This window comes from Narcine bancroftii, chromosome 4 (assembly GCF_036971445.1).
Source record: "Narcine bancroftii isolate sNarBan1 chromosome 4, sNarBan1.hap1, whole genome shotgun sequence".
Classification (NCBI taxonomy): domain Eukaryota; kingdom Metazoa; phylum Chordata; class Chondrichthyes; order Torpediniformes; family Narcinidae; genus Narcine; species Narcine bancroftii.
In genome coordinates, this window is record NC_091472.1 from 52,439,781 (window position 1) to 52,466,136 (window position 26,356).

Here is a 26,356-nt window from a genome sequence, read left to right on the forward strand (position 1 = left end):
GAATATTTACTTTCATGCACTTGCTGTAACCAAATAAATAAAGTTTTATTATGAGAAGCTAAAAAATTTATCATGAATGTCAACACCTCATATTGCATAATTTCATTCTTGCCCCTTATCTTTGCACTATTTTAAAACATTTGCACATAAGCTTCCAAAATAGTGGCAAGACGACATAAAATGAAAATAGAGGTGTTTTGAATGCAGCAGGATGTGTACTACATAATATCATTAGGGAAATGTTCCCCTTCCTGTCAGAGAATAGAAATTGGTATATTATCAAGAGGTTTTAATCAAGTTCTAGTTACAATAATGTTTTTATTAGAAAATAAAGAATTGCACATGCAACATATACTTTTCTTTACGTGAAAGAAAGGGAAATAATAAAAATAAACCACATGTTGTGCAGAAAAATCCCAACAGATAACAGGAGTATAGGTCATTGATGTCACATTGTTTGTGTAAAATATATTTCAAAAATTAATTCCAATTAGCTAGTGCTTAATCAAACAAATGACATAGTGGAACAAAAGTTACAAATGAGAAAACCTAGAACAATGTTCGTTGAATTATAATTTAGAAATTATAATTATGAAAACAAGGGTAGCAATTCACCAACATATTTGAAATGTGGATTGCACCTTAATGAGGCCGTTTATTGTTATCTTCTTCCAATAAATTCAAAGCACATTTTCAGTCCTGTGAGGCATTCAGACCACTTTGCTAATGTTTATTAATTGCCTTCCCTTTTTGAATTAAAATAATACTAATGATTTTATTTGAATTGTTTTTCTACAATAGGTATAAAACTCAGCTTCAGAACCAATCAGCTTGATGGGTTTTTTTTTTGTGGGAAACCAGGAAGAATATCATGTGCTATAGCTATGAAATGAGTGTCCTTTATTCCTTTTTGATCCACAGGTACTTGTCAGTCAATAATTAGGCAGAGGGTTAAGAGGAATTTTTTTTTGTTGCCTACATTAAATTATCCGAGAAGGCATGATTTAATAATTTAGCAGCAGATAAACAATAATAGAGTAGTGACAGAATGCTGCCTTAGGATAATTTTGGTACATTTTTATTAGCATTAGGACAGAATCTAGAATTTCACAATTGCAGCTCTTTGTGAAATTCAGCATTGTGCTTTAAAAAAAAATTTGACTACCAAACTGGATATGATTTATCTTAATACCTTTTTTCAAATGTTAAGATAAATGAAACACTAATGTGATTCATTTAGCAAAAGCAGTGGTACATCTCAAGGAATTTTAAAATAGATTAGTCTTTAAGAAATCCTAATTCATATGTATATGATACTAATATTCTTTTTATACCTTTGGGCCGAAGTGAATTATTGGTATTATTGTCCTGGATGAAGTGTTTTTCTGCAGACTTGCAAACAAAACATGTTCAGGATTCTGAGAACATGCGAGGGCCTTTCCATTAAATTCCATGGGTTTGAAATCTCACTCTAATATGATGCATTACAAAATCAGAACATATCATCTTACAAAAAGCTGATCTTGATTTCAAAGCAAAAGAATAGTTCAATGCCTCATTATAAGAATTTTGTGAAATGCTTTTTCAGAATGAATAACTCATTTATTTACACTATAATGATGTTTTGAATTCTGGTGTTGCTACACAGGAAGATAAATGTAATTCATTTGTGCTTGGGAAGAAAATAACTTGTCCTTTCTATGACCAAAGATTGTTAATAGTGGCCTAGATTTTCTGGACAGCAATGATCATTATTTTATTTATCTTTGTGTTCATGCTAGCTCCCAGTAACATGGATATTTGTTCCATTTGTCGTTTCCTTACTTTCCTGTGTCCCTGCAGAAAATTCTCATCTCCTCCTCTGTGATTTTTTTTTTGCCAGTCATCCATCTTAAAAGGGTAATTTATCAGAGATAATTAATCTAACAGCACATTTTTAGGATGGAGGAGGAAACTGGAGAACTCTGAGGAGATCAATGCATCCAATGAGAGACAGAACTTCAAAGTTGTACGTAGACAGCCCAGACAGGACTTGGCCCCTTGAACCTGTGGAACAAGGACTTCCCTTGCTGTGCCACTATGCTTGAAAATGCTTCTCTGTGCATCTTAAAAGTTAAGTGCAGTCAGTATATCTTGATGCAAATATGAATACAGGAAATCAATTACCAATAGAAAAAAAAAGAAACATTTAAAGACCTAACTTTAGCTATATTGTGTGAACTAGAAATGTGATTATTTGACTTTGTTTAGGAACAAATGGATGAATAAAGAAATACAGAGACTGAGAGGAAGTTGTAAAAATGTTAATTACTGGGAATAAATATTGCAGAAACTCATGGGACCCCATGATCTGGACTCAAAGGTTTTAAATGAAGTGGCTGCAGAGATAGTGGACCTGATGATTGCATTTAAAAAAAAATCTTCCTAAATTTCAGAATGGTACCAGGAGATCGGAAAATACCCAATGTGACCCCCTTGTTCAAAAAGGAAGACAGAAGATGGGAACTGTAGGTTAGTTAATCATCTATGGCTGGCAAGATGCAGAAGTCAATAATCAAAGAAGAAACAAATAATCATTGAGGTGAGTTGAGCAGGTCAGCTACTTTTCTGAAAGATAAATCATGGATGACAAATTGCTTGAATTCTTTGAAGAGAGTTGATGGAGGGGAACCTGGACTTGTATTATATTTGTATTTCCAAAAGGCATTTGGCAAAGACTGATGCATAAATTAAGAGCCATGGTATTGGAGGGTTTAGTGGTGTAATTGGAAAATTGAGTGGCACATAGATAACAGAGTAGGAATAAATTAAAAACTGTGGCCAACCATTTCATTTCCATGTCCACTCCCATACTCACACGTCTGTCCATGGGCTTGTGTACTATCCCACCAAGACCACCCATAAATTGGAGGAACAACACCAGATTTTCTATCTGGGAACTCTCCAACTGTGGACTTTCTTAACATCAATTAACAGGTTTTTCTGGATTTTGCTAACCTGGTCTCCCTTCCCCCTTCCTTCCCTTCCCCCTCTCTTATTTCCCTCAGCTCTCCAGCCCCTTTCCCCTCTCTTCACTCTGACATCCCTCCTTCCATTGCTTGATGTTGTGCCCTCTCTCCTTTCTCCATCTATTACTTCCTGCCTTTTCTACCATGCTCTTCCCCTTATCTTTTTATTCGAATGCCCGCCAACATTTTTCCATGCCTCGATAAAGGACTCAAGCCTGAAATGTTGATTATGTATTTTTATCTCTGCTTTATAAAGGATGCAGTTTGACCTGCTGAATTTCTCCAGCATTGTTCTTGCATCAACCACGATGTCTGGAGACTTTTGTGTTTTACGTAGAAATACATGAATCTTTTTTAGACAGGAGAGGTATGATATCGAGTACCCCTGTGATCAGTTCTTAGTCTTAAATTATTAATGACGTGGAGGAAGGAATTCGTATAAAGTTTCAAAATTTTCCACTGACAAAAAAAAAGTAAAAGGGCATGTTATGATGATGACTTTATGATTCTGCAATTAGATATAGATATTGAAAGATTTATACACCAACAGCCCAATATTCAGGTTGTGCAAGACATCTATCTAAGTTATTCCCATTTGCTTGCTTTAGTCCAAATTGCTCTCAACCTTTCCTATCCAGCTACCTGTTGAAATACTTTTCAACCTTGTCATTGAGTCTGCCTCTACCACCTTACCAGACAATTCAATCTATATTTGCACCATCCTCTGTGGAAAAACCTGCCCCCAGATTGAATGATTGAACAAAAACCTGCCAATTGGAGTTTAATGTGAAGAAGTGTGAGGCCTCACATTTCGTTAAGAGGAATCAAAAGGCAGATGGTTATCTAAGTGGAAAAAAGACTGCATGTTCATGAACTTTAGGCCCATTTAGTTCATGAATCATGAAAGGTAAACAGGCAAGGCCCAACAAGTTAAGAAGGCAAATGGCATTTTGATTGTCTTTGTCAAGGGGTTGGAATTTAAAAAGCATTGCACAAATGTGGTGGAGAAACTCAGCAGGTCACGTAGTACAATGGAAGTAAATGATAATCTACCTTTCACACCTGAGCCCTTCATCATGAATTGGTTGGAGTTTAAGAAGAGGGAGGCTTTGTTACAGATGTACATGGTGTTGGTGAGGCCATATATAGAATATCATGCACTGCTATAGTCCCCAAACCTAAATAGGAGTATAACAAATAGAAGCAGGATTTGAATAAGATCATAGTTAATCTGGTCATGGACTTAGCTCCACTTACCCACCTATTCTCCATATGCTTTAATTCCCCTACCATTCAAAAACTGTGTACTCTACTCTTCAAAACCTATCTATCTGTGTCTTAAATCTTCAATGAGGCAGCCCCTACTGCTTCTTTGGATAGAGAATTCCACAGATTTATTATTCCCTGGGAGAAACAGTTCCTTCTCATCTTTGTCTTAAATCTACTATCCTGTATCTTGAGACTTTGCCTCTAAGTTCAAATCTCACTGCTGGTGGAAACCATCTTCCTGCTTCTGACCTATCTGATGCATTCATGAACTTTGATGTGTCTATAAGGCACCCCTCATCCTTTGAAACTCCAATGAGCAGAGTCCCAAGCAATTTAATCTCACCACATAAATTCACCCTTTAATTTCCAGAACCGTAATAGTGCTGGAGACAGTCCAAAGAATATTCACCAGGCTACTTTGCCCTATTAAAGGAGACTAGACAGATCATATTTGTTTTCCTTGGGATGCAGAAGAATGAGGGGTGACCATATTCCACCATATAGGATACTTACGGGATTGATAGAGTGGATATTGAATTTTTTTTTTCATTCATGAGAGACACAAATAAGGATAACTAGCTGCAAAATGATTTAAAAGTGAGATAGAGATTTTTTTTTCTCATATGGGAGTCGACCTCTGGAATTCTCTGCTCCTAAGGGTGGTGGAGACTAGATTGTTGGATTAATTTAAGATAGTGATAAAGAAATATTTCAAAGATCAAGGTGTTGAGGATTATTGGGAAGCACCACAGAAGGGGAATGAGGTCAGCATAGATCTGCCTTGACCATACTGAGTAGCTTGAAGGGCCTAATGGTTTGCTGCTTCTCCTGTTTTCCTGTGTTCTTGTTTATTTTAGGAATTGAAAATATACTTTGGACAGTGTTTTTCAAATATTTTTTGCATTAGTCCAAAAATTTAAACAGCTGTTTCCTGGTCTGAATTGCACTATGGACCCCATGAGTATCAGACATCTATGGATATAATCCCTTATCTTGCTCCTTATTGCAACATTCCAGGGAAAATTTAAATACAGGAGGGGCAAGGGAGGAGCATTGGCTAGTGGGTGATAGGTTCATACAAGTGAGAGCTGGAAGAAGAGAACAGAGCTTCCCCCCACCTTCTTATTCAGACATCTGCCAGATTTTCGGCAAACCTAACGAAGGGCCCACGCCTAAAATGTTGACTGGTTTGTTTTTCATGGATGCTGCATGACCTGCTGAGTTCATCCAGCACTTTTGTGTACTGCATATTTAAACATGTTGCCCAAGGTCATTCGTGTTTATATTAAAATGCTGGACTGGAACTCCTCTAAGGAGTGCTTTGAATTTCTTCAGGCCTTCTGTGTAAAGACACATCCATGATTGCTTTTTCTAGATTTACCTCCAAATTTCCCAACCCTAGACACTGTTAATGGATCTAATTTTCTGATGCTCCCTGATTTCCTTCTCTAGCCCTCATCTAAGATGGCTCTGATATCCCCAATGGAGATATCTGTGTTCATCAAACCATCAATCCTCTCTTTCCTTGCATGAACACCTGACCATCCATCTAGCCCCTGTTACAGTTGATGCAAGTTCCTTTGCATCTTATAATGATATACTGCAGTTTCTTGGCCTCCGACCCTTCATCTATTAACTGTATGAAATCATGCAGAAAATGTGGTGTAATTGATGGAGAATATTACATTGAAGTCCTGTCATTTTGGATTATAGAAATAAATGTTTCTTTGGTGTCAACTTAAATAGCCTTTGTGCTCACTTGACAATTGTTTGTTTTGGAAAAAGTCAACTTAAATGAATGGTTTAAAATTTATTTCTTGGAACTACCTAACAAACGTAATTGCTTCAGAAGAATAAAGTGAAGTCGCCTGGCATTTTGCTACCGATGGAAGTTTAATGATGTTGCAGTGAATTGCATGGTGCACTCGTGCAGCAACCTCACGGATACAAAATGGTGTTCATAATAATTCCGTGAGTTCTGTGAATTAGCTAGATCTACTTTGATGAGATAGCATTCAATAAAATGCTCATTAATTTCGTCATTAGCAAGGGTGTGCAAAGAACAAAACCAATTCCTGTGTCATGCCCAATTAACATCCCATGGTGGAAATCCCATTAGTATTGTTGAATTCACTAATGGGAAAACTAATGGGCATGCTACCTGGGGACATTAATTGGCCATGACACTAGTTCTGGTTTTAATTACTGGACTAGACTAATGTAATGTAATGGGTGTTTGTCAAATAGTAAAGTAGTAAATTTGTAATATAAATGCTGGGAACAGATTATAACTTAATTTCTATCCAGACATATTTCCAAATATTTTTTAAGCAAATGGCATTTTTTTTTACGAACTATCTACATTAGGCAGAATGAATTGATTTGTTTTGGTGTTCTAAATGTAGAATCAGTGTCCATCATTTTGAATATCAATTCATAACCTGAACCCAATAACTCTTTGGGTAGAGACCTGAAATGCTTTCATTTTTCATCCACCTTCTCTTGTGACGTTTCTCCCCAGAACTCCATTTTGTCTTTCTGTGATTGTCAATGACATATTGTCAATGCTTACATGATTGTCGGTCATTTCCACCTGAGTAGCGCTGCTTCCATTTTTTGTCCATTTCAATTGGCCATTCAGATTTAGTTGATAATCAGTGTGTATGTAACAAAAGGTTTATAATGCCCAGCAGGAAATATACTTTTTAATCATTTAACCTTTGTAAAATCAATTTGATTTTGTAGGATTCTTATGGCAATTTTTGTGGTTGTACTGCTCTTTTTTTCGAAGCAAACAGTAAAATTGGTTTTCTTCGGAAAATATCACATTGCACCACATGCACTGACGCCCTGCATCCGTACTTCCACAGTAGAATCCATAAACAGAATCTACATTATTTTTTGTAAAAGAAACAGTGCTCGAGGAAGTTAAAATTTACAAAGATTGTTGTGAATGATTTGTTACTAAGCTCTTCCACAAACACTTCTGTTTTATTTATTTATGGGATATGGGTATCACTGGCAAGCAAGGCTAAGCTTTATTACATTTATTGATGCCTCTGGCTATTAATGTCGCAACTCTTCTAAAGTGTTATATGCCTCAGAATTGTATCAGACTTCCCTTGGGTGCATCAGTCACCTAAGGAGTCAACGTTTGCTCAGTGATAGTACTCTCACCTCTAAGTGAGAAGGTTTCAACTACAAAGTCCATTATAGAGACTTCAGCATGCAATTTATGCTTGAAGTTCAGACCCATATTAAAGGAATGCAATACTATAGAAAGATTTACAGTTCTATACTTTTACATGTGACTTTAATCTCTCCTCTCCTGGGATAAGAGAGATGACCAACAGGGAGCTTTTCCTCATTTGGCAACATTCAAACAGATCATCTGGTCGTTTATCTCACTGGTGTTTTTAGGGCTAAGCGCTCTGCAAGAAGGCCCCTACACAATAGCAGGTGCGTGCATTTTATAATTACTTTATTAGCTATGAAATATTTTGAGGTCAGTGGTGCCGAGGGTGTGTGTTGTTTCTTCTACAAACCAACCAATTAATGTGTTTCAAGCACATCACCAATGTCTTGTTAGCACAATCATTTTATATCTTCCTGCCCATGAACAACTAACAGTGGAAAGGCACATTAGGATTTTATGGTATAAAAGAGTATTAAATAATTTTTTTTAAAATTTGAAAATTTTAATACATACAGCACAGTACAGACTATTTCGCTAACGAATCCGTGCTGCCCAATTTACACCCAATTAATTGGGTGTTATAATCTGGTGTGTTTCAAACGGTAAGAGGAAACTGGAGCCCCTGGGGGAAAAACCATGCAGACACAAGGAGAATGTACAAACTCCTTACAGACAGTGTTGGATTCGAACCCTGGTCCAGTCCCGTTTGCTTGCGCTTACAGCGCAAGCAAACCACTCCGCCAACTGGGCCACCCAATCTGTTTAACATATTTAAATTATATTATTTATAATTAGAATATATGGTTCTACTTATATTAAGTATGTATCAAATGATATTATGTTTAATTATGCCAAATCGATATTAAACTCTGGTCCCACTCAAGAAATTGATCATATAAGTTAAGACCACACATGACTGAGGAAGTGCTACATTGTTGAAAGCACTTGGTTTTGCTTGAAAATATCCATCAAAGCCTTATCTGACGATTCAGATGGACATAAAATATTCCATAACAATTACATGGAGAGGAAAAGGAATTTACTGTCCACTATTTGGTTCCTACCCTTAACTGACAGTTATTTTTTTAATGAATTTCTTCACAATTTACAGTTCCATTCTATTAAAAAGTACTCTTTACAATAATGAGCTGGTGTTTAAGCAAGAAAACCTATAACATCTACGCAGTATCAAATGAAAAATATAGTTTATTGATTCATCGGATTAATCATTCAATGCACCTTCAACTACTTGTTTGGAATTGGCCCATTTAACAATATAAGCTAACAAAGATGTATAAGAATTTTAATTGCGCGAAGTTTTTGAAAAAAAATCAGAGGCTTAAAAAATTTATGACTTCAGGAGAGATCAGAAAGGGACATAACTAGATAAACATAATAAATGTAGATGCTGGAATCTTGAGGAAGACAATAGAAGCTGGAGCAAGTCAATGGGTCAGGCAGCATACATGGATAGAAGGGGTCAGAAAACATCTTGGATTTCAGTTGAACCAATAAATGTAATCTGATAACATATATAGGAGCTACAAAACAGAATGTGTGGGAAACATGCCAAAGGTCAGCCAGCACCCATGGAAACAGAATATATTCCAGCACATTTATGTATTTGCATTTAAGTAATTTGGTTATTTTGAAACGTGACTATTATTAATTGACACTTGCAAAGCCTGGCAATTTCTCACCTCTTAGTTTCTCCATGTTTGAAAATAAAAGTTTTTTTTTCCCTCAGGTAGGTATGAGCTCAACCTGACAGTATATTCATATTATTTTGTTTTCAATATTTTATGCGATCAGCTTGTGTGTAAATATGACATTGAATTATGCTCTAAGTTGTGTCTGTCTGGTACTATGAGTTGCTCTGCCACTTCCGAATTCAAAGATTTCCAGTTAAAGCATCGAATGAAGACTTGCATTCAAACCTAAGAGAGTGGTACTTTGAAAGAGTGCCATTCTTTGGCGAAACCATTAAACAACGTCCAAAATGTTTGTTGCATTCAGATCGCATTTTTATATGAAATATGAAACTACTTGAACAAATATTGCGAGAAAGATAGAAATAACATGGGTTGCTAAAAACTAAGACCATGTTGTTCTAAGAAAGTGCATAGTATATGTTGGTATCATTCCATGCCCCCATGGCCTGGTTTAACGTAGCTACTTAGATTGGGAGATGGGGAAGTACAGAGAGACCTAGGGGTTCTTGTGCACCAGTCACTGAAGGCGAGCATGCAGGTACAGCAGGTGGTTAAAAAGACAAATGGTATGTTGGCCTTCATAGCAAAAGGATTTGGGTATAGGAATAAGGATACCTTACTCCAGTTGTACAGAGCCTTGGTGAGACCCCACCTGGAGTATTGTGTGCAGTTTTGGTCACCTTATCTAAGGAAGGATGTTCTTGCAATGGAGGGATGCAGAGGCGATTCACCAGGCTGATACCTGGAATGGCAGGAATAACTTATGAGGAAAGATTGCGCAAATTGAGATTGTACTCGCTGGAGTTTAGAAGTTTGAGAGGGGATCTCATAGAGACATATAAAATTCTGGCAGGATTGGACAGAATGGATGCAGAAGAGATGTTTCCGATGGTGGGGGAGTCCAGAACCCGGGGCCATGGTTCGAGGATAATAAGCAAACCATTTAGAACCGAGATGAGGAGGAATTTCTTTACCCAGAGGGTGGTGAATCTGTGGAATTCATTGCCACAGAGAGCAGTGGAGGTAGGTTCATTGAATATATTTAAGAGGGAATTAGATATATTTCTTCAGTATAAGGGAATTAGGGGTTACGGAGAGAAGGTGGGGACGGGGTACTGAACTTTAAGATCAGCCATGATCTTATTGAATGGCAGAACAGGCTCGAAGGGCTGAATGACCTACTCCTGCTCCTATCTTCTATGTTTCTATGTCATTCTAAGATGATTTATCCATTTATATAAAGAGTTGCCACACACAAAGGTCCCATGCAATTCCATAGATGGGCAAATTATGAAATGGGTGTTGTATTCAAATTTTGTTCAACTGAAATTTCCTGGAATATTTTTCTTGCCCATTGTGAAAATTATATGTTTACAATGCACCTTTATGTTGTGTGTTTAATGTGTTTGACAATATTTTATGCCTGTTATTTGAATGTATCCAAATAAATGTATTAAAATGTTATATTTTGATAGGGTTCTGTTGTTGCAGTAAACTAATGACACAGGGTTAACATGCAATGAAAATCTGTGCTCCAAATCTCTGCTGCAGGATCTTGGGCTGCACCAGTAATTGTTGTGTAAGATATATATGCAGGTAATATTTTTAAAATATAATAATTAGTGTTGTAGATTGTAACAGGTAATGAATGTCATACAGACATGGAGTAGATCTATTAGATAAAATTTAATTCTGACAATTGCAAAGTAATGCATTTTGTGAAGACAAAATATGGGTAAAATGTATATAGTAAAGAGCAGGGCACCAAAGAATGAGAGTGAACAGAGGATTTTGGGATTAATCTCTGTAGTTCACTCAAAGTACTTGCACAGGTTGATAGGATAGTGAAGAAAGAACAGTATATGTCATGTTTGTCTCATAGGTTAGAGCACAGAATATAAATATTGAGATATTGTAGCCGACCGCTACAAAAAATAAACACACACACACACACACACACACACACACACTATGGCAGATTAAGCTTACTCCTTTATTAGGGCTAGAAAGGCTGCTTTTATATACTGATCAAGTTTCTGCCATTTTTTTGCTAATTGACTGAGTCATCCACATGAATAACAATAGTGGGTGGGAACATCCATGCATATGAATGCCCTTCCCCAGACTGTTTCTGCTGAGTTAGCTGGGTAGCTTGACCAATGCCATTTTAGGGCTGTTGGCCTGATGCTGCCCCAGATTCTACTCCCGCCGGTTCATTGTCCTGGGAGTCGCTTTAGCGATCTCTGTCCGCGTCTGCTGCCGTGCGATGTGCTGGCCCGATCTCCGCAATTGCTGGCTGCCACATTATGTTGAAAACTTCACAAGCACACATGGAGTATTGTATTCAATTCTGGTTGCCACACTGCAGGAAGGAAGTGATTGTGTTGGAAGAATATAAAATATAAGAGGCATAGATCAGGGGAGATAGTCAAAATCTTTTTCCCATGGTTGTGGCATGAAAGACAAGGGCATAGACCTAGGGTGAGAGGAAGGAGCGTAAAAGGGGAATTGAGGAGAAAATAGAGGAACTTTGATGTCAGTAATATGCTGCAAGAGAAGGTGCTGGAATCGCATACAATCACGATATTTAAGAGACACCTAGACAGGGACAGACACTTAAATAACCAAGCCATAGAAGTTATGGATATAATGTGGACAAATAGGATTGGGTAGGTGGTCAAAAATGATTGGCATGGACGTGGTGGACCATAGGATCCATTTCTTTGACTCCATGATTATGACATTTATTACTGATATTTCTAAACTTGTAACTAAAATTGCGTGGATTTATATAATGATAGGTTTAGCATTTAATTCAAGTAATGAAGCTAACAGTGGCAAATTTATAGTAGGAATAACTTTTATTATTTACATGAATTTATTATTTCTACAGAGTATATAGATAAAAACATTTTTTTCTACTTATTTGACTCTATTTAGCAATAACACTTTGTGGAAATTTCCACAACATTTTATGGATGTTTCTTCTAAATGTAGTTGTTCGAATTAGAAACAGCTATCTTACTTTGCCTTTAAGCGTAATTTGATTAGGAATTTTAATATGTGGGAAGTTCAAAAGTATGCAGTAAGCCAGAATAATCTCCCACCCCAAAATATTAATTCCCTCCATCACAGATAGAGATTGGCTGCATATTATTCTACAAAATGCACTATCAGAGAAGCAGCTGATTCTCGTCATCATTAACTAGTGCAACTAAGCCAGTGCTCAACAGAGAAATAGTAAATATTTATCATTATTCTACTGCTCTCAAATTATTGCAAAGTCTGTGGAAGCAGATCAATTCAACAATAGTTATATAATTGGAATACTCTTTTCAAAGAGATTTAAAAAGATTTACTTTATGACAATTTTTCAGGTTAGAATTATCTCTGCCCATTTTGAAATGTGGTAACAATACAACTGAATATGAAAGCAAACCCTTTTTGCTGCCGTGACAGTACAATGGCTTGCATAATTATCTCTACTGTAAAGAATCTATATTTATTTCAGGCCAGCACCTGTTTAAACCTTGACTATAGGATAAGATTGTAAGATTATGGACAAAGAATATTTTATTTTGTTCAAGGCAACCAATTGGAAAGCTTAATTCAGGTATTGCATAAAACCACAAAGGAGACCAGAAATTTGAAAAACAGTTTAGGGTGGTATATTTAGCGTACCATTTTGTGTAACGCTATTGCAGGGCCAGTAATCAGGAATGGAGTACAAATCCCATGCATTCTGTAAATAATTTATACCTTCTTCCCATGTCTGCGTGGATTTCTACTGGGTGCTCCAGTTTCCTCCCACCATTTAAATTATACTGGGGATGATAGGTCAATTTGGTGTCATTTGGAGGCATTGGTCCTGTTCCTTTTTTAAAATCTTTCCATTCAGGTGATAAGACTATTGATCAAAAATCTAGATATATTTTTAATCAATAAGTCACTTGTAAAATTTACATTATATGCAGTCTCAAGGCACAGGTCAAGTATGTTTTTCTTTATTGCAGGTTTAACATTGAATTTAAACTTTTGAAAAATAGTTTTAAAACATTTCAATGACTTTATTCAATTGAAATTTGATTTTTTTAAATGTTCTAATGTCTGTAAATTGTTCATAAAGAACAGTGGTTCTCAACCCTTTTCTTTCCACTCACATATTACTTTTAAATATTCCGTATGCCATTGGTGCTCTGTGATTAGTAAGGGATTGCTTAAGGTGGTATGTGAGTGGGAAGGGAAGATTGAGAACTACTGCTCTAGACCCAATTGTTACTGAAATGTTTTCCTTGAGAAAAGAATGTCATTGGCCCATTTCCTTTGGAGTTGTGAAACCGTGCATATAATGAGTCAATTAGGTACAATTAAAACTTTTTCTTTCCACTCTTCCACAGAAATTCTTATCTGTTCCCTTAATTATATAATTCCCATATCACTACAGATCAGCTCTTCTCCTCTCTTCCCTTCTTAGCCACAGGACCAGCCTCTGTGTCAGAGACCTAATTACTGTGGCTTGTTCCTGGTAGGTCGTCTCCCTGAACAGAATTCAAAATGATATATTTGTTATTGAGAAAATGGCCACAGTGGTGCCCTGCACTGCCTGCCTTTGTCTCTCCTGACTGTCACCCATATACCTTCCTCTTGCCTCCTAGGTGAGATAGTGTCCCTGTAAATCCTGTCTATCACCTGCCCAGTCTCTTGAATGAGGCATACTGCTGGCTTCCCCAATGACCCACATTCTGAAAGAGGCATATTTCCCTGCCTTGGCTGCCATTCTCATTGCCTATGACTAGAGTAAAGAATATATATGATATTTAAAATATGCCCTTACCTGTCCCTACTTGCTAATCTTCTTTGTTCCTCTATAGGCTGGCCCTTACTTCAAGTCCTGCATCACCACCTCAGCCTCTTCTCACCACTCTGACTTAGTCCACTCTGATGATGACCACTTGCTCCATATTTTGTATTCATGGTTTTTATGTTTTAAGCCATCATAGCACAGAAAGAACCATGAGGAAAATTACAATATTTTCTCATTATAAATTTGGCCATCAAATACAGAAACCCCAATTCTGCACATTCAGTCATAATATTTATGATCTTAATCCATTCAGGTGACATAAAAAAAATATTGCAAAAGGTTATGTGACATGCAAATAAAGACAGAGATTCCAATGAAGATTTGGGAGCCATTCAACCAGAATTGTGCTGAAGAAAAAATTGGAATCATCACAGGTTGGGTGGGGGGGGGGGTGCTGTGCTCATGTTCTTGTGGGTGGAGCACACTTCCCAGGACAAGGTAAAGGGAATTAAACATCTGTTCCCATTGGGCTGGAACAAAGAAGTAATATTGTGTCAAATGTTCTATTATTACACAGGATAAATGCATGGCATTAACAATTCATGTTTGTGAGCTAATGTTCAACAGACGTGCAACATCATGAATTGACGTTCCATTATGATGAAGGTGAACTGTCCAATTCACACAAGCTCATATAAACCAAAATAAGATATTTCCTTCATCCAATAAATTTTCATTATCAGGTGCCAGACTTGAATCATTAAAATTAACCTGAATTTTAAGGAACCTTATGAAGTACACCCAAAAAGGCAAGAAAGTTGGTTCGCTGAATGTTTTTTGTAATTTTTGTAATAATGCCCTGTGACAAATTCTCCAAGGCAGTCCCATGGGGAACAAGAATAATCTGCTTTCAACTCCTTATCTGTGGGTTTTGAAGAGGATGAGAAATATAATATTGGATTTGTAGACTCTGCTATAGGTGGGGCAAGTTGTGCTCTAAGGAATCGGTAGGTAGTTTGGGATGTCATGTTCTTTGTCAATTAGAGAACATTTGATTTTGTTCAAAAAGATGTTGAGGAAATTAGGGAATCATTTTCAATGTTGTGGCGACTATCTTCCTTTATAGTCACTTGGATAGATTAGAATGTTGTTGTTGTTTATGACTCATTCAGACTAATCTGTACTAAATGTGAATTGAGTTTTCCACAGTTTGTGAAACCTTATTATCTGATAATACATTATTATAAGCTGCTAAAAAAGACATTGTTATACAGTACAAAAACAATAATTAAATGATGCTTAAAAAAGTCAATAAAAGTTTTCGGACCATTCCAAGTCCCTTCATCTTCACAGAACAAAGGAAATCCAAAACTGACTGTTTATCTTAAACACGCAGAGAAAGAGGCCTTGGCTAAGAAGACGTTTCTATGGAGACACTCAAAGAATATAAACAGCATCTACACAGATTGCTGTAGAATCTGCTTCCAACTTGCAGTTTAACCCTTACAATACTGCCCCCTAATTATTATATCCAAAAATAAATGACCATTACAAAGAAAAAAAATCAAACATCATAGTATATGTCGATTAAATATTCAAAAGAAAGTGAAATTAAATTTATCAAAGCTTTCTGCTTCTTGTAAAAGACTAATTTTGGTAATTGGTCTGTTCAGAAAGCCAATTTTAGTCTTAATTCGAACTTGACAAACAAGTCCTCTTTTGTCCTGGTTGATATCAACAATCTTTCCCATCAACCCGGAATTTTGAAGTGTTGAATTTTCCATGACATTCATTCCCTTTTTCTGACTTAAAATGTGTTGGACTCTGGCTTTAATTTATTTACTCTTAATTTAGTCTATGTGTGAGCTGAGTCCAGCGCGTTCGTTGAATGAAGTGATAGGAGAAGGTATTCGGTTCAACAGTCAGTTTATTACACCACACAGCACAGCACAGCACAAGAATAAAACTTAACAGAGCTCTGGGTCAGTCTGTTAGTTCATAGGTCACCTGCCAGTGAGCTACTCCCCGAGACTGACCCCTATTGTCCAGTTGGCACAGTTTATATAGGTCAATCTTATCACACAGAACAAAAGTTGTTTTCCCTGCTAGATCTTTTTGCATAAGGGTTATCACAAGTCATCTCCTGTTTTGCAGATTTCTGGGGTGTAGCCTTCCCATGTTAATCCTCCAGGCCAGACTATCCTGTTGTTTAGATCTGAAATTAATTCATCCCCAGATATTTCTAATCACCATTTGGTCCCTGTCTGGCCAATTTCTGCTGTTCTCTTTAACACCTCCTCGTGCCTTAATCTTCCTCCTAGACTGGTTTTCCATTCCCTTTGATTCTTGCGGGCCATTCTTTGTTCTGATCTGGCCTGTGTCTCCTGTGCTACTTCCCACCTCCTTCAGTTGAGCATTCCTCCTAAATCGTTTTATGCATATCCTCTCCCTGTATCTTGGGAGCGGCCAATTTCTGTTCAGCCAACTTTGCTCCATGCTGTGACAGCCACTTAGCCACATTCCTCTTTCCCTGACTCATGCAGTACAAATAAACTTATTGATTAATCATTTATTTCATAATGTTTTAACCCCTAGATTCCAACAGTCCCCCTTTTGGTCTCATGAAAATGAGACCAACCACCAGTTAACTTATTAGATAGAGAAATCCGGGTACATGCCAGGGTTGGCATTTCTGATCCCTTGTAATCATTACACTCTTGAGAGGGCAGTAGGGACAAATACATGCCTTGGGGTCTGGGGATGTCTCTATGTGACAGCGCTCGTTGAATGAGGCACTGGAGGCAGGGAAGGATGCATGGGATCAGAATCAACGCCAAAACTGCAAATCCAGCAACTAGCACTATAGTATGTATCCATCCCCAGTCTCCAGAGAACAAATTTCCCAGCCATGCGCTGCCCAAGGGTCGCCAGGTCTGAACCGGGACGTGAGCTAATTTGCGAATACCTGAAGAAATCTCCTTTACTGCTTGCCCATTGTCATCGATTTTTAAACAACAATAGATTCTACCATCAACAGTCCCCGGAGTCCAATATGTTCTTTAAAGGGACCCGTTCAGAAAGTTCTTAGTCCGTAGTTGCTCACAGGTTCTCAGTCGCCGCCGTACGAATCTGTTCCAGTGTCCGTGCTGGTGGGTCCGTGGCTGCACACTGACTCCAATGATACCACGTCTCGCCTTTTCCCTGTAGTCGAACCGCGTGGGACGTCCTCTCCACCACTCGGTAGGGTCCTGTCCACCTGGGCTCCGACCACTTTCTCTTGATGACCTTTAGCAGAATCCACTCCGCGACTGAAGGTATCGGTGTTTCCCCTTCTCTGTTGGGACTTGTGACCTGTTGTGAAAAATCTGACACCAAAGCCGTTAGTTTATCATAATACAGCTTGCATCCCATTGAACTTACCTCATTCTTCGTAGTCTGACTTCCGGCTCCCGGTCCCGGGAACTGGTGCCCCGTTCGTAGTTCATATGGAGTGAATCCTGTCACAGAACTTACCAAACTCCTAATTGACATTAATGCCAGAGGCAACGCATCCACCCAATTTAGTTTGGTCCGTGCCTGTACTTTCCCGATCTTACCTTTTATTGTTTGGTTCATCCTCTCCACTATTTTCTGCCATGTTAATGCCTTCATGGGTAAACGTAACATTTGGAGCATTCAGGATCTTTTCTAGTCTCGTCTGCCTTAACGAAGTCATTGTAAATGCTGTGGAGCTCACAAATGCTACAATACTATGTGTTGTTAATACTGTCAGGCCATGTCCCATTACTATGTGTGCCACCTTTTGTAGAATCTTTGCTACTCCTGCTGCATGTCTTGTACATGGTGGGTGTCTGTCTTCCGTTGGGTCTAGTGTGATACTCCCATACATGAGCACACATCTTCCACCCCCTTTTTTCTGAAAAAGAACACCATCAATTGTGTGTGCTTTTTCAGAAACATCCAAAAAGAAAGGTAGTTTATAATTTGGAATAGCCAAATCTATAGCTGTTGTAAGAGCTTGCTTCAATAGAATAAAACTCATCTCAGCCTGTGCAGTCCAATCCAGTGTAGCTCCCAGGTTCCTCATCCCCTGCTCATTCACCAAAGTTCGCAGTGGATGTGTCAATTCACCATACGATGGGATAAACTGCCTACTATAACCTGACAAACCCAAAAACGAAAGCATCTCTTTAACTGTCTTTGGTTTTGTATGATGTAGTATCGCTGTTTGATGTGCAGGGGAAATCCCTGTGCCTTTCGCTGAGACCATTCTCCCTAAAAAGGTGACCACCTGTCTGCAGCATTGCAGCTTTGAGCGAGAGACTTTAAAGCCTGCCTTAAACAGCTGCACTAGCAGGAGACAGGTGGCCTCCAAACAGGAAGCATGATCAGGTGCTGCTAATAGGATGTCATCTACATACTGGATCAGAACTACCCCACCTGGCAGTGCTAGCCCCCCCAGCTGTTCTTTCAACACCTGATAGAAAATCCCTGGAGATAAAATAAAGCCCTGTGGAAGCCTAGTATACCGCAACTTTCTACCTCTATACGTGAACGAAAACACATCTCTTAATGGTTCTGCCAGCGGCAAGCAAAAGAAAGCATTCGCTAAATCAATGCAAGAGAACCACTTGTGGTTGGGGGTTAAAGCAGTCATGGCAGTATATGGGTTTGGTACTGGAACTGTGGGTGTACTCACAATACCATTGATGCGCCTTAAGTCATGGGCCATCCGATATTTGCCCGTGTCCTGTTTAGGAACAGGTAAGATGGGTGTATTCCAACTGGAACCCGAATGTTCCAACACCCCTGCATGTATAAGGCCATCAATGGTACTTGCCAAACCCTCCTCAGCGTCAGGTTTGTGGGGATACTGCATCTGCCAAATAGGGGTGAAATCTGACAGTTCGAAGGTTATGGGATCAACCTGCTGACAAAAACCCACATCTGCTGGTCCCACTGACCACAGGTTCTCAGGGAGAGAATCTAGCATAGGGGCCGAGTCGGGGTGATCCATCTTCTCTCTACCATGAAAGCGTTCAATCTGTCTATGCTCAAGGAGGACTTGATCATATGTAATGGACCAAATTCTGTATGCCTGAGCAGATGAGGAGAACTGCACTGTCGGTATTTGAGTGTCAGACCAGTCACCCAGGGACCTCAAGTTCCGACACATCGGTCCCAAATCTTTTGCCTGGTGCGTAGTGCCAATTGCAAGGGTGACATGAGGAATGGCCTCACCTGCCATCTCATACCATTCCAGCTGCTCAGATGTCAGTGCCACCGCAGCGGCCACTCCCTCCTTTCCTATCACTATGTAGTCCGAATTAATTTCCCATTGCCTGCCCTCTACCTCTTCATAAAAGGCATGCTGATACATTTCATCCCCATCCCTATCGTAAAAGAGGGTCATATGGGGAGGGTCCGAGGGAGGGGTATACGGGTGTAACGTCTGAATCCATGGCTTCCATTGATTATACAACTTTAGCAGCCCTACCTTCTGTGGGTCCTCTGTTTCCAGCAGCCCCCAGTAAATGTCAGCCCATTGTCCCTCAGACACGGATCCTCCAGCTGCTGCCAACAACATTTGAGAACCGGAATGAAGTGTAGTTACTGAACAGTTCATAGAAAATGCATTTGGAAAGGTGACCTAGGGCACCTGGCTGACAAAATGTACTGATGTGTAAAAGTCTGTCCTGCCACAGAAGTGACTAGTGGTGTAGAAAACGGCAGATTTTCTGGTGTACCCGAGAACCCTATCAGCTGGACGCTAGAGGATGATGTTTTATCTTGAAACTCAGCGCCAGTGAGTGTTGAAAACCTGGCTCCTGTATCCACTAAAAACGATACTTTCATGTCCATGACTTTCATCTGCAGGAAAGGGTCTGCCAACCTAGCCTGCTCGTGGGTACTCGGGCTCCGTCACTGTGGGCAATATTGCTCCTCCTCTGTCAGCAAAGGGAATTGTCTCCTCGGAGCTAGAGCCGCATAGGGTGCCTGATGTACCGGGGGTGGCACTGACGATCTCTGGGGCTGGACCCAAGGCTCCTGTTGTGGTGGTCCATAGCCCCTTGCCCCTGGGTCCCGAGGCTCCCAAACTAGGGGACAGTCTCTCTTCAAGTGTCCTGGCTGACCGCATCCAAAACATACGGCTGGCTGCCTTCGTGGAGCACTCCGAACTCTCCCTCTTACTCGGAATCCCCCCATTGGACCTCCCATTCTGCCCCCATCGGTGGGACCCGGTGCCCAATATGGGGCCGGGTGCCAATTTGTATCATTCCCTTGTGGTGGCTGCGGTGGCTGCTGAATCATCTGGTTCGCACCCTTTGAGGAAATCTTTTTTTCCTCATTCGCCTTTTGCCTAGCCTCTGCTAATTGAAGCTTAAGGAGTTGCACTTGTGCCGACTCCGTAGTTTGTTTGTCCTCCTTTTGCTTAGCCCTGTAACGTTTCAGGTGATGGGTCAAATGTTTTTCCCATTGCTCATTCGAGCAGCCAGGAATATCAGGGTTATTATCTAACGTCTCCCTCACAACAGCTGGCAGTCCGCTTGTTACTGCCGCCCTAAAGAGAGTAGTCTGCAAGGGATCTGCGGCCGGGTGTACTCCTGCTTTATTGGTCCAATACTCCTTACACTGACTCAAAAAAGTAGAGATCTCCTCATCCTCCTTTATGGAAAAGGTCAGGGACTGCATGACACCGGGGGGAACGGGAAACTTATCCCGCATTGCCCCTCCTATTGCCGTAGCATGGTTGGCACATGGCTCAGCATCGAGGCACCTAGTGATTCCTGCGATCATTTCTACCTGCTGAATCTCCCACAGCCCAAGCTGTTTCCCCAATAATGCTCTCCAATCCCCTATGGCTATCTTATGTCCCATCGTAAGTTGGCAGAACTTTCCCATCCACGCTCCCCCTCCCTCAGTCGGAGGTGGCATTTTGTCCAAAATACAATTCATGTCAGTGAATGAGAAGGGTTGATACCTTTCCCCAATTTGCGGACCCTCATAAATTAGCAGCATCTGTCTATATCTTTCTGGAAGCCGTACTTCCCCCCTTTCCCGCAACGCATATCCCAAAGGGGAGCAAGGGTTCTCCTGACCCTGTCTTCTGTGTGTGATCATGCTTCCCCTGATCGTGACTGGCTGTTCCTCCTCTTCACTCTCAACACTCACACTAGCTATTTCAGTTTCCTCGTTCTGCTCTCTCTCCCGCTCCCATCTGACACTCGCTGGGTCATATCCCTTCCTATTCTCTTCTTGTCCCAGCTCTCTCCCCGCTGTGTTTCCTAAGCACCTACTATGTTCCCTTACTGCAGCTATCTCATTCTGTCCTTCGTGTACTTGCTCTCTCTCATTTGTTTTTTCCCATCGCATACTAGTCTCCCTTACTTTACATACATCATTCTGTATTTCCTTTGTTAACTCCTTCATGTCCTCCACCCTTTCCTGCATAACTCTTTTAAGTCTCTCCTTCGCCTCCTGGAGTTCGTGACCTGCTAATTCAGTGACCTCCACTATTCCCTCATTTATCTGCATCACGGGCATTTGGGAAATAGGATAAGGTGGTGGCCATATCTCTGGTAACTTTGGATATAGCGGGGCTGACGGCTTAACCTCCCCCGTATTCTCCTTAGTGATATGGGATCCTTTTTTAATATCATGTAGAAGGTTCAGTTCCACAGCCATGCAAGCCAATGTCATATTGTGTAAATCTGCCCTTCTCTGTTCCTTCACTCCTTTCTGTTGTTTGAGCCTTCTTTTATTCCATAAAGACCCTTGTGTCTTTGCCTCATGTTCCTGTACCTCCTTGGCTGCTTCCCTCTCTGCTTCTCCTAAGTACAGTAACAGCCGGATTTTTTCAAACCCTCGTGGTACCTTCCCCTGACTCTGCAGCTCTTTCCAAATCTGTTCGTACCGTTCCATAGCCTGTACCTCCTCTCCCTTCGGTAATCCTCCCAGTAATTGATTCCTTGTATTTTCCCACTGTCTGTCTACAGATGGGGGAACTCCTCTGTCTTCCCCGAACTCTTGCCCTACATCCCTTATTACTCCTTCCATCTCTGTTCCGATTTTTATCCCTTTAGACCTCGTACTCCCTGGCTCTCTCTCCTGGTAGGATTTTGACACCCTGCACTCTACTTCGACCCTTTCCACGTTATTATAACCACCAGATGACCAGCAGCTCCCTGAAAACAGGTGTTCCCCTTCAGGGATGATCAGAGAGAGAGCCAGGTGGGGGATTATGTGTCTCGTGGTTGTGTGAAGTGTCTATTGTTTGTTTTGCGGTTAGCTTGTTAGTTTCCCCCTTTGTGTGAAATGTACATTGTTTGTTTTGCGGTTAGTCTGTGTACACAGGTGCCTCACTGTGTGACTGCCTATCCCCACTGTGTTTCCCTGATCCGTATTCTAAATACCTTGCCTCTATGCCCTCTCTACCCTGTAAAACAGTACAATCTGTAACCTCTGCTACCCCTTTTTCAGAAGTACTTAAAACATCGAGAGTAATACAGTGATATACACAGCAACAATACCAGCGTGCATGAAAAAACAGTTAAATGCCGAACACCTTATACAGATACTTATTACTATTATGGTACACGATTCTTAAACAAATACTTATTATACACTACTATGGTACACGATTCTTAAACAAATACTTATTACACACTATAGAAACAAATAACTATAACACAATACACCTTATACAGATCCTTATTATACACTACTATGGTACACGATTCTTAAACAAATACTTATTACACACTATAGAAACAAATAACTATAACACAATACACCTTATACTACTTGGCCAAGTGTCTAAATCTACCTCTCGAGATTGCTACAAGGGGCTCCAACCCCGTTCTACTAGAGGGACCTCAACCTCCTTAGAGGGATTCCAACCGGACCTCAACCTCCTTAGAGGGATTCCAACCTTTTCCTAGAGGGACCTCAACCTCCGTAGAGGGATTCCAACCTCCTTTTCCTAGAGGGACCTCAACCTCCGTAGAGGGATTCCAACCGGACCTCAACCTCCTTAGAGGGATTCCAACCTTTTCCTAGAGGGACCTCAACCTCCGTAGAGGGATTCCAACCTCCTTTTCCTAGAGGGACCTCAACCTCCGTAGAGGGATTCCAACCTCCTTTTCCTAGAGGGACCTCAACCTCCGTAGAGGGATTCCAACCTCCTTTTCCTCGAGGGACCTCAACCTCCGTAGAGGGATTCCAACCTCCTTTTCCTAGAGGGACCTCAACCTCCGTAGAGGGATTCCAACCTCCTTTTCCTAGAGGGACCTCAACCTCCGTAGAGGGATTCCAACCTCCTTTTCCTCGAGGGACCTCAACCTCCGTAGAGGGATTCCAACCTCCTTTTGTTTTATTCTTGTCTTTAACTAGGTCTTTTGCAGAGTAGTGACAACACACAATTTTATCTTTGCCAATCGCAGAACTTCGTTTGAACAGGCGTCTGCTTACCTCACTCTGTTGAATGGTCACTTGTTGTTATCATCACCCCACAATCGACCGGTGTTTCGTATCTTTTCTTCCGTCACTTCTCCATCTTCATCACGTCGGGGTCACCAAATTGTTGGACTCTGGCTTTAATTTATTTACTCTTAATTTAGTCTATGTGTGAGCTGAGTCCAGCGCGTTCGTTGAATGAAGTGATAGGAGAAGGTATTCGGTTCAACAGTCAGTTTATTACACCACACAGCACAGCACAGCACAAGAATAAAACTTAACAGAGCTCTGGGTCAGTCTGTTAGTTCATAGGTCACCTGCCAGTGAGCTACTCCCCGAGACTGACCCCTATTGTCCAGTTGGCACAGTTTATATAGGTCAATCTTATCACACAGAACAAAAGTTGTTTTCCCTGCTAGATCTTTTTGCATAAGGGTTATCACAAGTCATCTCCTGTTTTGCAGATTTCTGGGGTGTAGCCTTCCCATGTTAATCCTCCAGGCCAGACTATCCTGTTGTTTAGATCTGAAATTAATTCATCCCCAGATATTTCTAATCACCATTTGGTCCCTGTCTGGCCAATTTCTGCTGTTCTCTTTAACACCTCCTCGTGCCTTAATCTTCCTCCTAGACTGGTTTTCCATTCCCTTTGATTCTTGCGGGCCATTCTTTGTTCTGATCTGGCCTGTGTCTCCTGTGCTACTTCCCACCTCCTTCAGTTGAGCATTCCTCCTAAATCGTTTTATGCATATCCTCTCCCTGTATCTTGGGAGCGGCCAATTTCTGTTCAGCCAACTTTGCTCCATGCTGTGACAGCCACTTAGCCACATTCCTCTTTCCCTGACTCATGCAGTACAAATAAACTTATTGATTAATCATTTATTTCATAATGTTTTAACCCCTAGATTCCAAAAAATGTCATCTGCAAATCTCTTCCTCTGGCAGAAGCAGATTATTTTCATCTCAGCATTGATCAATTCTTTAACTGTGAGATGTCCCTTTTTTTGAGTCTCAAGATCACCTGTCTTTTTTATGTTAGATTTCCTTGATGGATGTTATCCAATGGAAACAGGGTCTTCTGGTAATGTTTCTTTAAATTTATCAGGATTTTGAGGCCACTCCTATTGAGGCTGTAGAAGAAGTCAAGGCCCTGACACCTACATTTCATTGGTCAGAAAAGACTTGGATTTCAAACCTCGGGAAGCCAGATTGGAAGGATTGTTAACTGTGTTAACATACCTCCATTGTATTGGTTGTGAGACTTTATCAATTTTTCAGTGATTTTGTTAGCCACAAAAGCTTGAAACCTTCTGGTCTTATTGTTGATATACTTGAGCACAGAGGTGCTATCAGTCAAAAATACGGAGACTGTGAGACTGTTAGTTTAATCTCCAAATCTCCTTTCAACATTGTGTCCATTCTACACAGCTGTCAACTCCATTCTTGGGGTAGTGACTGGTTTAAATGGAGCCACTTTGGCCTTTCCCATTGAAAATCCACAAGGATTGTTGTTATTCAATAACAAGAAACTAATTGTTCCATAACCATCTTCACATTCATCAGCAAAATGATACAATTGAGTAGATGTAACAGTTCTGAAAAATGTGGGTTTGAAGCATCTGTCAATCTTGAAGTCTTCCAGCTTATGAAGATTCTGTATTCAACATGTCCATTTTTGTATAATGGATTCTGGTATCTCATCATCTCAACCAATCCTCTTCCTACACAAATCTTGAAGGATCTACTTGGCAGTCAGGACAACTGGCGCAAATATCCGTAGAGGATCATATATCAAACAGTTGATAGAATTCCCCTTCTCGTGGGAAGTCAGTGATTTTGAACTTAAAAATGTAACCCTGAACACACCATTGTACTCTCATCATCCTCTCCACAGGAAGGTGATCATGGTCTAAGTTTAAATTCCTCATTTATTTTGCTGAATGTTTTGCTAAATGAAAGATACTTCTCTTTCAGCTGTGGCACCCAATACCTGGCGACTGTTGCCTGTCTATTTGGTCAATAAAAAAACCTCTTTTGTTGCAGATCACATTTAAGTCACATAAAGCACTATTGCTTCCTTTACTGTAACTGCAGAAGTGAGACAGTTTTCCACATAGAAGTTATTCCTGATGGTGCTTATAGCTTGAGAGCTAAATTGCTCCATAGTGTCCTCAGCCCACTACGAAGGGCCACATTCGAACAACTTGATGATGAATTCTCTCCAAATAGATGCCCTGTCATTCTGTATTCTACTATGTTCTGATCGTAATCTCCATCAGGCCACCAAAGGAATTATGATAAATCATGGTCATCATTCGGTACTTTCACCCGATGGAACATTGCTTCAATGTCTGCAGTGATTACAACAAGTTCTTCATGAAATCTAGTTGAAACTCCTATCAACCTACTGGTCAAATCAAGGCCCTGTAAGAGTTGAGAATTCAGTAAAACCCCCTGAAAGCTTGCTCCAAAATCAAACACCACACAAAGCTTTTTTTTCTTTTATGGATGTAAAACCCAATGGTGTGGTAAGTATCATTTTTTTTGCCATCACTTCATTCCAAAATATAATCTGGTACTTTTTCTGCATATCCTTTGCATATCATATCACACAAGCATTAGGTGTATAAAAGGAAGAATCTTTCTTGAAGCTTCTCATTAAATTCTGTGTACATTGCTTGATAACACTTCTATCATACCCATTTCCCTTTTCTTCAAAGGAAATCCAATGCAATAATGATCATTAACCAGCTTGGCAGATATTGATACCAATTCCAAAAACTGCTGGTCTTCCTTTGAAGGTTCTTTGTCATCTCTGAGGCTCTCAGAAAAGGCATTCTTGAACTGCTGCTCCCACAGCTTATCAAGCTTAGCAATCAATATCTAGTTAACACTTATAGCTGACTGATTT

At 40.0% G+C, this 26,356-nt stretch overlaps 1 long non-coding RNA gene across 3 annotated transcripts in view; it reads left to right on the plus strand.

Annotated features, from left to right (window-relative positions):
• LOC138759840 (uncharacterized) overlaps positions 1–26,356 on the plus strand; it is a 57,293-nt gene that overhangs the window by 25,073 nt on the left and 5,864 nt on the right. Inside the window, exons 2-5 of one of the 3 annotated variants that reach the window (XR_011355139.1) lie at positions 2,436–2,581; positions 7,616–7,736; positions 10,661–10,781; positions 14,057–14,294. This is a non-coding gene — a long non-coding RNA (uncharacterized lncRNA). Of the gene's footprint in view, positions 1–2,435; positions 2,582–7,615; positions 7,737–10,660; positions 10,782–14,056; positions 14,295–26,356 lie in introns of those variants that run through there. The other 2 variants (XR_011355138.1, XR_011355140.1) reach the window with 2 other exon arrangements.